The sequence below is a fragment of the Rhipicephalus sanguineus genome, chromosome 3 (assembly GCF_013339695.2).
Source record: "Rhipicephalus sanguineus isolate Rsan-2018 chromosome 3, BIME_Rsan_1.4, whole genome shotgun sequence".
Taxonomy (NCBI): Eukaryota; Metazoa; Arthropoda; class Arachnida; order Ixodida; family Ixodidae; genus Rhipicephalus; species Rhipicephalus sanguineus.
This window is the reverse complement of record NC_051178.1, coordinates 201,466,085-201,478,594: the sequence shown is the minus strand read 5'-3', so window position 1 is coordinate 201,478,594 and position 12,510 is coordinate 201,466,085.

Sequence of the window (12,510 nt, the reverse complement as noted above, 5' to 3'; positions counted from 1 at the left end):
TGTCTTACTAACAACTTTTACAAGACGCCAAATATAAAAAATTACACCATCTCCCGCTAAAGGGGACCATGAGGCGATGCGAAGCCGGAGCACTTGCACGATCGCGTTCCGTTGGCGTTCGTTGGGCATGCTACCGACCTCGCGTCGTGGAACGCGAAGAGGGACGCTACGCGCGTCGTATCTTCCATCTAGCCTGGCCGTTAATTCTCACAGGGCGAGCGGGGAACGCGGTCGACAGGCGGGCGAGAGGGGGGCAGCGTAGGAGAGGAGAGAGAAGGGGAGGGGACGCGCATGCGCTCGAGCTCATCGCGGCGTTGCGCAGGAGAGAATTTCGGCATGTCTAGCCCGCGTTTCAGAGGAAGAGTGGAAAGGGAGAGGGGAGAGGGAAAGTGGAGAGGGAAAGTGGGAGGCAACGTGGGAGGGAACGTGGAGAGGGAACGTGGAGAGGGAGTGGAAGGGGAGGGAGAGGGAAAGTGGAGAGGGAAAGTTGAGAGGGAAAGTGGGGAGGGAGGGGGAGAGGGAAAGTGGAGAGGGGAAGGGGAGAGGGTGAGTGGAGAGGAGGTGTGTGGAGAGGGTGTGCGCATGCGCAATAAGGGTGGTCAAGCCGCACACCACCACCACCACCACCGCCGGATTGAGCTCGACCTTAAGATACTTCGCATCTAAAAATCTGTATGATTTGCGGACAAATATGGACAGCTTTACAGCACTCATCAATATTCCAGAATCTAAGTGCGACAAACGGAATGGTTATATCCTTATTTGTTGTGAAATGGCGCAGGGATGACTGACAGCAACTGCACAAAAAAGGAAAGCTGAGAAAACGGAGCTCAAAGAAAATGGGGCTCAAAGCGAAGGAAACCGAACTCGGAAGGGAGCTGGTTTTATTTTTCATTGGAGAAATGAAGCATTGTGGCTGCCTTGAGCTCCAGTCTGTCCTCTTTGCGATGGTGCCAAGATGGCGGCACTGTGTCAAGGGAGAGCTGCAACATTTACATTTTCTAAAGCCCAATTTTCTCATAGCTGATGACAGCACACTATACTCCATATCACCACTACCGTTCAGCACTACCAAGGCTACGGGGTGTAAGCAAGGCACACGCTTGCGCAACAAAACATAGTTCCAGATATAATTACCTTATAATTGGCAGGGTTGAGACATTTGCGCAAGTTTGGCACGTGTTACGTCACATCAATGCGTGATATGTTTATTCTTCTTCGCATTGATGTCGTGTGCCTTTCATAGCTGTATCAGTAACCGCCGGTAACTGTGGTTACAAAGCAACATGGCAGCGTCCATGCAGACGCGACCGCCCGCTTCGATCCGAACTTGCGCTTGCTATTCACCCACTGCGCTGGCAGCAACAAATAAATGGTGAATTCAGCCACCGCTTTGTGCCATGTCACGTTGAGGATAAAGCGTCAGGTAAATTTTGTCGCTATTTGTGTGATCAGCTGTTTGTTTAGCCACGCCAGCTAAGCCTAACGCGCCAACAATTTGATAATGGTTTTAAGAATTAGCGCAATATTGCCACGCCCACTTCTTGTCTTGTTTTGATGTATTCGGGTTTGACCGGCAGGGACGGTTATCAACGCTCGACGCTGTCCGCGAAGTAGTGTTCTAGAAGCGTCGCGATTGTAGTAGATCGGTTTGTTAAGATTGCGCCCCGCACGCGAATGTTCCAGCTTTGTCTAGAGATTACGCCGCCACCAGCGATATTGCTGGAAAGTTCGATAGCGCCTGTATAAAAGCCGACGCGCGTGACCGCTAGTCAGTTGATCGACGGTCGACGCTCTGTTCGACGCTATCAGTGTATTGCTGTAGTTTGACTTTCATTTTCCCGGCCACAAGTTCGGCCAAATAAACAGTTTCATCTCGGACGTGCTGACTGCTGTCTTCGTCGACGTCACGACCACGTGACAATATATTCACGAATACATTGCTGTCTAAGCATCACCACATTAATGTAAGGCAAATACCAGCGTCAGTTTGTAACTTACGGTCACACAGCGCGCGATGACGACTTCATAAATTCGAAGCGGAGGGTACCAGCTGCGATGGGTGCAGCAATTTCTTTTTTCGGCGATGCCGTCTGTTCGCCCCATAGAGTTTCCTACAATACTTAATAGAGGGAACTCTGACGCTAGTGTCTATTCAGGGACTTTAAGTGTCTATGGGAGCTGCAACGCATGGCTTAGCATGGCGCTTCAGCCAGCATGGGAATGATGGGTAGTATACGGATTTGTCTAAACTTCGTACTTTCGGCTCCGTTTGGCTGGGCGTCGCCTGCATCCGCTTTATCGCAAGACAAAGTTCAACAAACGTTCAACAGTTCCACTTCACCACTTAACTTTTTTTAGGCTCACCAATTCAAATCTGTCACGAAGTTCACAACGATCCAGTCTTTTATCCGAAAGAAAACCAAAACACAGCAATAAACAACGCTACAAGTGCGTTCGAAGCCTGCAAGTACGAAGACTAGGCAAATTTGTGTACTACCCATCATTCCCATGGTGGCTGAACGATCGAAGCGCCAGAGTCCCCTCTAGTTAATTTTAGGAAACTCTATGGTTCACCCTACGCGTGGATATGGTAGCGTAGGAGCAGACGACAGGGAGACGCTGAGCAGACGACGCGACGCGGATGAATTCATGTGGAGGGGCTAATCGCCCTTCCTATTGGCTAAGGGTCCCTGTAGCCTTCACAAAGCTGAAGGGAACTTCTGAGATGTGGTATAGTAAAGTGCTTTTTTTTTCCAACTTCTACTCCTTATTTTGTTCTAACATTTCATCATGATGTAAAAGATGGTCTGAAGATTGCAAAAAAAAATTGAAAAATTGAACAAATTTACCCTTCCGATTGCCCCGTCTCCCCTTAACAATACTCTTTTTTTATTGCGATAGCAATTATATGGACAGTCTCGGCTGGATTTTGCCGTCGCCGTCACCGTCGCCGCCGTCATGCACCGTATATATATATATATATATATATATATATATATATAACAAAGTCCCAAAGAAAGTTAATTCAGAAAAATGCTTCCGATGAGCGGAATTGAACCAGCGACCCCTCGTTCAGCAGCGCGTGGCGCTAACCACTACGCCACGAAACGCAGATCGTCCACGTGGCTAACGGCGAGCGTTATATACACACTCTTTACCGCTGAACGGACTCAGAGACGGCAGGCGCTTATAAGCGTTTCTTCATTACCAGCGAGATGGCGCGAGGAGCGCGACGGGCGGATTTAAAAGTCGTCGGCGAGCTCGCTCGCTTCTTATATTTGCGCAGGGAGAACCTTGCCCTTCCGCTGTCTGCTCGCGCTGTTTTCTCGTGGTGAGGGGAAGAGGGATGTTTCGAGCTTTCACCGTGATGTCCGCGCTCATGTTACGGAGCGTACGAAAGTCACTCGAGCTCAAGGGACGCCGCTAAACGAACAAACAGAAGATGAGCGCGAAGTGTCACAGCTCGACACTTGAAGCACGCTAGTTTCCTTTGCTGTTTCGGCCGCCTTTGCAACAGGAGCGCTGTTCAAACTGAGGGTATCCATTGGCGAGCCTCACTTCGTATAGCATTAGTTTCTTGCTATCGCATTCGCTGCTTCGCCCTTGCGGCGAAACTGTGACTTTTTTTTGCATATATAAAGAGCGCCAGGGACGCAAACAGAGGAACATCCTCCTTGGAGTTGTTTAATAATAACGTTATTACGCCAACTCGCCCATGTCCCTTCTTTTGTAACAATAATTTGTCGCTACTAACTTCTGTTTATTGAGTATAGATATTAGACTGTCTTAACTTACTTCGTTTAGTAAGTCATTATCTTATCTTTATAGTAATCTTTTATGCGCATTAGATATGTACATTGTTTAATTGCTATATTTTAATCATTTACTTTACCGTGGCTGTCAAACCTGGAGCCTAATCTTGCTGTTGTCACTGCTGCGTTCTAGTTGATGAGTATGCATAGCGCACTTTACAAGTCTAGTCATTTATTGACTACATGCCTAGTGTTTACGCTCATCGCGGTTGCGTGCCCCACCTCCGCTTTCACTAAAATTAAAAATTTTGCATACGAGTTTCTTGCCCCGACTTGCTGCCGTCTCTCTATAGTCAATGAGCGGAGACGTGTTCGAGCCGCCTCCTTGGTAATTTTTCTACTGCTGCGCTGAAAGATGGGGAAATATAGATTGCTTGATTAGAATATTCATTTCCATTACGGCAGCGGAGTTTACCAGAGTAATCTACAAACACATCAGCAATCGCATGCACTAGAAGGAGATACCGCTGCCTGTGAGACATGCGAGATGCATCTATACTAGAAATTATTTGCGCGTCATTTTCACCGAACACTTTGGAATGTGTGCGTGTTTTCTCCTCCATATTTTTCCCACTGCGCGGTAAGACGCAGACTTGCAAATGTGGCTTCAAAGCGGCAGCCACGTGGAATGCGCTTCCGACGTTGTTAATCTGGCTCGGCATCGGCCGGCAGCGATGGCACTCCAGTATTCTATAGAGCGACGACCACACTGTATGTGCTTCCGGAATCTAGGCCATGTTATTACCGACTAATTCGGAAACCACGCGGCTCGCAGTGCGGTTATTGTGCAGAGCGAGGTGGAAAGCGCTGACGCCGGGCGACGCCATACTGAAAATGCGTCTCAGGTCCACTCTACGTGGGAACACGTGGACTGATTTAAATTTCGGACGGTCTAATGAGAGTGTAAGATTATCATCTCGCGACGAGACGAAATAAATTACAAAAGAACGCGCTAAATTTTTTTTGAAAATAACGGCAGCTTCGCACTAGTGGTGCCAAACCTGAAGGAAGAGCGCAGCTGGCTGGCCTTCCTTGTTTCTCTTTTAATGTTTTATTTCTTTCTTCTCTTTTTTGTATGTTTCTTTCTTTCTCTCTCTTTCTGTTTTGCTCTGTTTTTTCTATCTCTTTTTCGTGTGTTTCTCTCTTTGTCTATGTTTTTCTTTATGTCTTTATTTTCTCTATTTCTCTCAATTTTTTCTATATATGTCTAAGGGTGACGACAGTGAGTGACAAGGTTCCACTGAAACTTTGGAACAGTCGACGAAGCCACAATTGTACACAATTCGCAGCGCCTGTAGCTGCGACACGGGCAGCGGCTCTGGCATATGACTCTACTGCAGACTCTCCCTGCCTTCTCCGTTTTGTATTCCTCTGTTGCTTCTATTGAGTTTGCATTTGTTCCATTTCCAGGATCGCATAATGTTTTCGATAACAGATATCTTCCTTTCGCAGAACTCACATATGGGTGAGTTGGTTAAGCTTCATCTAGGATAATAACACAGGACACAAACAATAATAAAAGGAGGCGACATTACGGGCACTAAAACGCTTTGCCTCCTTTAAACGTGTTACGTGGACAACTTCCTTGGAATCAACTTCGGTCACTTAACGAAATATTTAACCGCCGTTTCCGCCATTTCCATTTCTGTCAGAAATGAAAAGTCGAAAGCTTCCAAAGTTCAGCGTGCCTAGACTCACAGGTGTATTTGTTTTTAAGTTCACAATTTCAGTCACCAACGAGGTAAAGAATGTGCATGGCGCCTTCGGGGAAAACAATCGTCGCTTTTCCTGATTGCCTAATAACCGACCTTGATTAGCAGCTTAGAAATTTAAGCTTAAACTTTGTTAACCGCTGATGTTATTTACAGGCATTCCGTGTTGAAAACGGGCGCATTTTCTTTCCAATTTAGCGCGTTTTATGTAATGTATTTCGCCACGCCATAATAAACTTCGGCTCTCATTAGGCTCTCAGCAACGTAAAACGGTTTTAATGATTACGTGATTGCACGAGGGCACCGAATTCAGAAGTCAACACTAATAAGCTTTTCATGCGAAAGACGAAAACGTTTCATTTCCTCCTGTCAACAGCACTGTTGGCTTTCTTGCGACACTACTAAGTATGCCATGAAGCACGCTTTACAGGCACAAAATCGAACAACGGATCGCACGCAAGCGATCTGTCGTTCGGAACTGCAGTTAAATATGGCACACTAAATTTACCCACATGAAAATAGTATTAACCCACTTAAGCGCTAAGCGAGAATTAAATTGAGCATTCTCAAAACGTTCGACCAGTTTCGAGATAGCGTAGCAAAAACGACTGATATGCTTCTCAGCCAAATCAAGGCGGAAGAGAAGGGGAGGGGGTGCATTCTTGTGCAACACTTGTAAGTATTAACGCAGCAACATAAGCGATCTATTCTTCAAAAAGATTACATTATCTCCCACTAAAGGGAACCATGTGGGTATGCGAAGCAGCGCTGGGTGTTCACTTGTGTTTCCATTGTTGTTCCATTTGTATGTTTCCGTGTATGTTTCATTTGTGTGTGGAGTTGTGTATATGTTGTGTACCGCTTATGTTACACCCCCCCCCCCCAGCCTTTGTTTCCGTTGCGCTTCGGCTTCGCGTTGCCGCGCAGCTTCGAGATTCGCTTGCTGGCGTTGCCTTTTACGTTCAGCTCCGCAAACGTCCATAGCGTCCACAGCTGTGGCGGACAGAGAGAAACGGGAGAGGAGAAATGAAGCGGAGGCAGCGCTCACACTTCCTCCACCCCCCTCCTCCCACCTCCTCGCGCTCACGGCAGGAGAGGGGGAGAGTTGGCGCATTCGCAGTGGGGAGCTGACGCGTGAAGGAAGGACGGACACAGCTCCGAGCAAAAGCTGCTTCGCATCTAAAGAAGTTAATATTACTGAGTGTCCCGAGAGCTCATCGCAAGATCAGCCTCGTTGGTTTGCTTCAACCACCTCACTTAGGCGGAGGCGTTGAGCGAGGGCAAGTGCAGCTTCCTACAATGCCGCTATCTCACGCAGAATACCACTGTTCTGCCGTTTGAGGGCACGATTAACTAGAAAGTATCGGGACTAGTCACGCTGTAAGTATTGGATGTCACGCATTCACTGCACAAGTCGAGCGTACCGCGCTTTAAGGTTTCGAGAGGGGAAGCGCTATCGCCACTTAAAAGTTCGCTGAAAGCAGCAAGAAACGTAATTACAAGTTGACGACAGAAAAGCTCCTAGTTATTTTTTAATCTTTCCTTTCTCTCCGCGCACGCATACCTCTGCATGCAAGAAATGCGAAGCGTTTGTAATTTAGCATTCCATCGCACTCCAGGAAGTTCACTGCGCGCTTGAATGCGCTAGCGAGTCATTTTTCAGGGACTGTGAAAAGTCGCAAGAAAAGCTTAGCTTTGGTTTGTTTGTCTTCATGAAGCCCTCATCTTTTTTTTTTTCTTAACCATATACTGCCTCGACAATGCCTTATGGAGCGCAAAGAATGCTCTGTTGCCACTAAAGCTGCACTGAGTAGTTAGAGTGCACGGGATTGGAAATCTTATTTCTAATTAGCCCATCCAACTGCATTCAGTCGATGGCCAGCGAAAAGTTCCGCAAACACACATCGCGCATGTTATAGGCGAACTGGAAGACTTCTGACGGATGCGATCGACTGATGACCAAACACAGTTGTCCACAGCTATACCTTCAGCAAAGCTTCAATTTGGGCTAGTTGGTACGGCATAGCAATGTAAATGCGCTGAATGAAGCACAAACGAGTCCCTTGTTACGTTTCTCGTCTGTGCTTCATTCAGCGCATTTACATTGCTCCACAGCTATGTTCGCTAACATTAGCTTTGCAGTGAATGCGACTGCGGTAGAGCCCGCGCACCAAGCAGGACGCTCGCGCGGGCTATTTTGATGTCTTAGAATAAGCTCCCCAACCAGCCTCGTAAATGCGACAACTTTAATTAACTGCATTGTTTGTCAAGAGATTGAAGCTGCACATCCAGCACAAGCTCCATTCCAGACACTTCATCCTTCTCCGGACACAATCTCCTTGATACAAGCAGTCATCCACCAAGAATTTGTGGATTTCTGTCTTCATTCTGTTTGTTTCTTACTCCCTGGTAAACCTATGTATCCTCCCATTTCCACGCCTCACTCCTGGTACAACTCTTCTGGACAATGCAAGCCGTCCGAATGGCACACCCTCGACAATAATCCTGTATATTTTCGACTGCCAACGCATCGGTTACAATGCTCCTATAGGTACTATAGGTACTAGATATGCGTAAGCAAGAAAAGCACAAATTGCGACATCTTTGAGAAAGTGCTGTTGGCTTGCATGTGTCTAAAATGACACTGGCATTTCAACTTCAGCAAAGAAATGTTAAGACTCTTCTTTGACCTGGGCCAATCATGCAAGTCACACAGATTCTATGTAGTGTTAGTTGCTGCAAGCAAAGGGCTCAAAAATGAAGGCAGATTTTAAAGGCAGTAAAGTATGTATGTCCCACATGAAAGCACTGGCTGTCGCAAGAGAGAAAATCAAGAAACTGGCATGAGACGCTTACATGAGACATCCCAAGGACTGGGTTGGCTTAGCAAGAAAGAGAAATTTGGCCTAATGGTTAGAGCAGTGAGCTGCTCTGCTGGAAGGCAGATGTTTGATCCCACAAATCAGTCCTTCATTTCCTTTGAGGACGTTCAAAAGGAGGAGAGACAGAAATCAACCTACCACAAAGTGCATGCATTGAGACAAAGAATGCCCAGAAAGTAATTCGTGCCTTTTGATGCAAAGCAAACTCAATGCACAGCGACTTTCCAATGCAGCAAAATACTAGGGGTGTGCGAATATTCGAAATTTCGAATATTTTTCGAATCGTGTTTGCTATTCGATTCGCACTGGAATTTTACTATTCGAACTATTCGAACTTCCCAAAAAAAAAAAAAAAAACGCCAGGCCTGCGCTGAAACCGCAGTACAGTCACAGCGAAAGCTGGAAGAGCGGCGTTTCTAGAGCCCGTTCTAAGCTCCCTTAGGGCTACTAATACAAGTTCACTAGAAAGGTACCCACTACGCCATAAATCACAATTTTTGTGAACTTGGGAAGCACCTACTAAGCCATTATTCGTCATTCTGCGGGGAGCGAGGCACCAGCTACACGTCTGTAAGGCCTTATGTGCAATTGTTGACGCGACGACTGATGACGATGAAGAATTATGGCTCAGCCCTTTGTAATGGGTTGGAAGCTTTAAACGGCCCACCAGTTATGTAATTTGCATTGGGTGACGCCCGATCGCTATTTCCGTCTCCCGTCATGCTGTATAACATACGTTGACGTGGGAGAGAGACGGGGGTGGCGAAGAACTTTACTGAGACCCCGAGGAAATGGATCATGCGCTTATGGGCTTCCTTGGCAACCAATACAAGTGCATTTGCGAGGAACCCACCACGCTCTAAATCATTGTAATTTTACTGAGACCCCGAAGAAATGGATCATGCGCTTATGGGCTTCCTTGGCAACCAATACAAGTGCACGTGCGAAGAACCCACTACGCTATAAATCATTGTAATTTTTGAGAAGAAGGGCAGCAGGCACTGTGCCATTTTTCGTCATTCTGCGGAGAGCCGTCGTACCTGCTGAGCGCATGTAAGGCATTATGCGCACTTTGTTGATGCTGTGCCTGATGACGATGAAGAATTATGGCAGAGCCCTTTGTAATGGGTTGGAAGCATTCAACAACCTACTCGTTGCGCAATTCGCATTGTGTGATGCCTTGTTACAGAATTCGCGTTGTGCGACGCTTGGTGCTTATTTTACTCTTCTATCACGCCATACTGCATATGCTGATGTGGTTCCTTCCCGACATGAAGCCTGTATTGGCCGCGTGATCGACCTATAGGTGGCAGCACCATCGCCGCGTTAGTGTGGAGAGGCGGTCGGAGGCGCGTATACAAATGCACACAGCGGCGCTTCGTTGTGAGCAGTTTGAGCTGATTGTCGGCGAATAAAATGCGTTGATTGCTGCTTACTGGTAATATATACACTTCTCATTGTTGAACTGATGCACGAAAATAATCCAACGTTCCTATTACTAGTGAGAGAAGCGCAATCTGCAGATGAAAGGGATGCTCGCCCTGGATGACAGTCTGCGCTTACGCCTATATATATATATATATATATTGTTGTTTTCTCTGTACGTGTTTAGCTTGTGTTCTGTGTACTACGCACTGCTGTAGCACGACTGAACTACTTAAGTGTTTACTTGACCCCGCCACGGTGGTCTAGTGGTTATGGGCTCGAGTGCTGACCCGAAGGTCGCGGGATCGAATCCCGGCCGCGGCGGCTGCATTTTCGATGGAGGCGAAAATGTTTGAGGCCCATGTACTTAGATTTAGGTGCACGTTAAAGAACCCCAGGTGGTCGAAATTTCCGGAGCCCTCCACTACGGCATCTCTCATAATCATATGGTGGTTTTGGGACGTTAAACCCCAGATATTATTATTATAAGTGTTTACTTGTTCATTTGTATACCAGCCCATATTCCTGTGCAATGAGTTGAATACAGTCGAAACCCGCGATAACGAAATCCCGAGGGAACGAAATTCTCACCGCAACGAAATATTTTTGGAGCACCGGCGAACGCCCATAGGAGTCAATGCATTTCATAACTCGCAACTACGAAAGATATTCATACCGCAGTCCCTCATTAACGAAATTTTTGAAACACGAGTGCGCAAATAATCTACTCTCGCAACATTACCTACATTCGAAAACTTCTGAAATGCCTTCATGCTACACTTAAAAACTATCACTACAGCGCACTTGAGAAGCAGCCGCCATCATTGTTTACAAAAGAAACATAAAGCTGGTGACAATGGTGATGATGATGGCTTGCCGAAACACCTGCTCGTTATCGCGGACTACGTAGCCAAATCCACATTCCTCATGGAGTTTCGTTCGTTGACTTGGCTCAGTGCTTGGCTTTGTCGGCTTTGCGCGCACATGGTCGCGTGTGTGGAGCCATTTGTGGAGTGTTCGCTTGGTCACTTAGTGCAACGTGAACTTTGTGTTGCGATTGCTTCGTCCGATTTCGCTGCCTGCGCAGACGCCGCCTCCAACGAAGAAGCGGAAGTTCATTACGCTGGAAGATAAGGCTGCAACCATCAGTGAGGTGGAAAAGGGCAGGAAAAAATTGGACATCGCCGAAGAATTCGGCGTTGCGTGCAGCTTGCTGTCCACGATTCTGCGCTGATCCAGCGGAGCCGGAAGAAGGCTCGCCTGTAGGCGCACTCGATGACGGTACTGGTGATAGCGCCGTGCCGCCGTCACTGACCAGTGCATGGGGAGAACTTCGTGCCGTGGCAAACGTGATTCCCGATCGAGAGGCATGAAATTGCTGCATGGTAAGGCCCGCCAAAGTAAACTTACTGACTTTTGGAAATAAAATGTGCTTTTTGTAAATTCCATGTATTTTCTGCCGCATTCTCGCGCCAATGAAATTCCCGCAATGGCGAAATTTTGTGCTTTCCCCGCCGATTTCGTTACTGCGGGTTTCAACTGTAGCACTGTTCACGTGAATGCGCATACGCAGGTAAGAGTTTAGCACAGAGCTTTCATCGATTGATTACGTGCACGACAGCGATGCAACAAAGGTCCGGTTATTTTGTGAAATGTCTTTCTTTTTTCAAAATAATAATGTCCGCTGCCTTCCATCAATTTATAACAAGTCCACACAAACGCTCAAGATATTGTGAAAAAGCAGGATGAGGTTTTGCGTGAAATTATACGACATAAATGTAAGGCACGCCGTCGGGCTAAGAACACGGGTGGTTCTGCATAAATTTCGCCGCAAGTTCAATTTACGCGCGGTAACACGTCGTTTTAACACTGCCGTGTCATTCCATTGTCTGCTTTTTTAGGGACAGTATGATAGATAGAAATATTTTGATAGAAATATTTCGCTGTAGCGGGATCACGATCGTAAAATAAAAGGACATCTTAAGCGCAACTAAAGCTCATCATGAACTACACCTAACAACAACGCGAAAGTGCATAAGCTTCGTTTTTGTTTACTACCGAGTCGCTAAAACGCTGCATTCACACACAATTTAATGCTCCTCATGTTTGGGACTATACCAAGCGCACCTTACGATGTGCTTGAACCAGCAAGCGGCATGAGCACTGAAATTATTCTGGCGAACGAAGGGTACGACACCAATACACAGCCCTCTCGAAAGTCGCCCTCACTGATCTTATTACAATGCGCATGCAGCCTAGCAAGCCCATTTGCTTCGGTACACAATGTTAGGTATACATACGAGCAGTTAAACTCGCGCTAACATAACAGAACCGCCCTTTGAGAATGTGCAGGACGTACGCGCACATGCAAACACGACGTGGCTAGCAGACGACGCAGGGAGCAATCCACACTAGGCACGCTTCAGCCAGTAGCCGCCAGGCGGCGACTCCGCTCGATCTCGCGGCCAATAGGACCTTTTTGCAAAGCAGTTTCAAGCACCGGCATGGCTCAGAGGTTGAATAATGGGCTCCCACGCAGAGGGCCCAGGTTCGAACCTCGTTCCATCCTGTGATTTTTTTTTCAGTGGTTACGGACACCGGCGGCGGCGGCAGCGGCGGCGGCGGACATCTACGGCGCCAAAAACGGCCGGTGAAATGATCTCATAACAGCTTTCG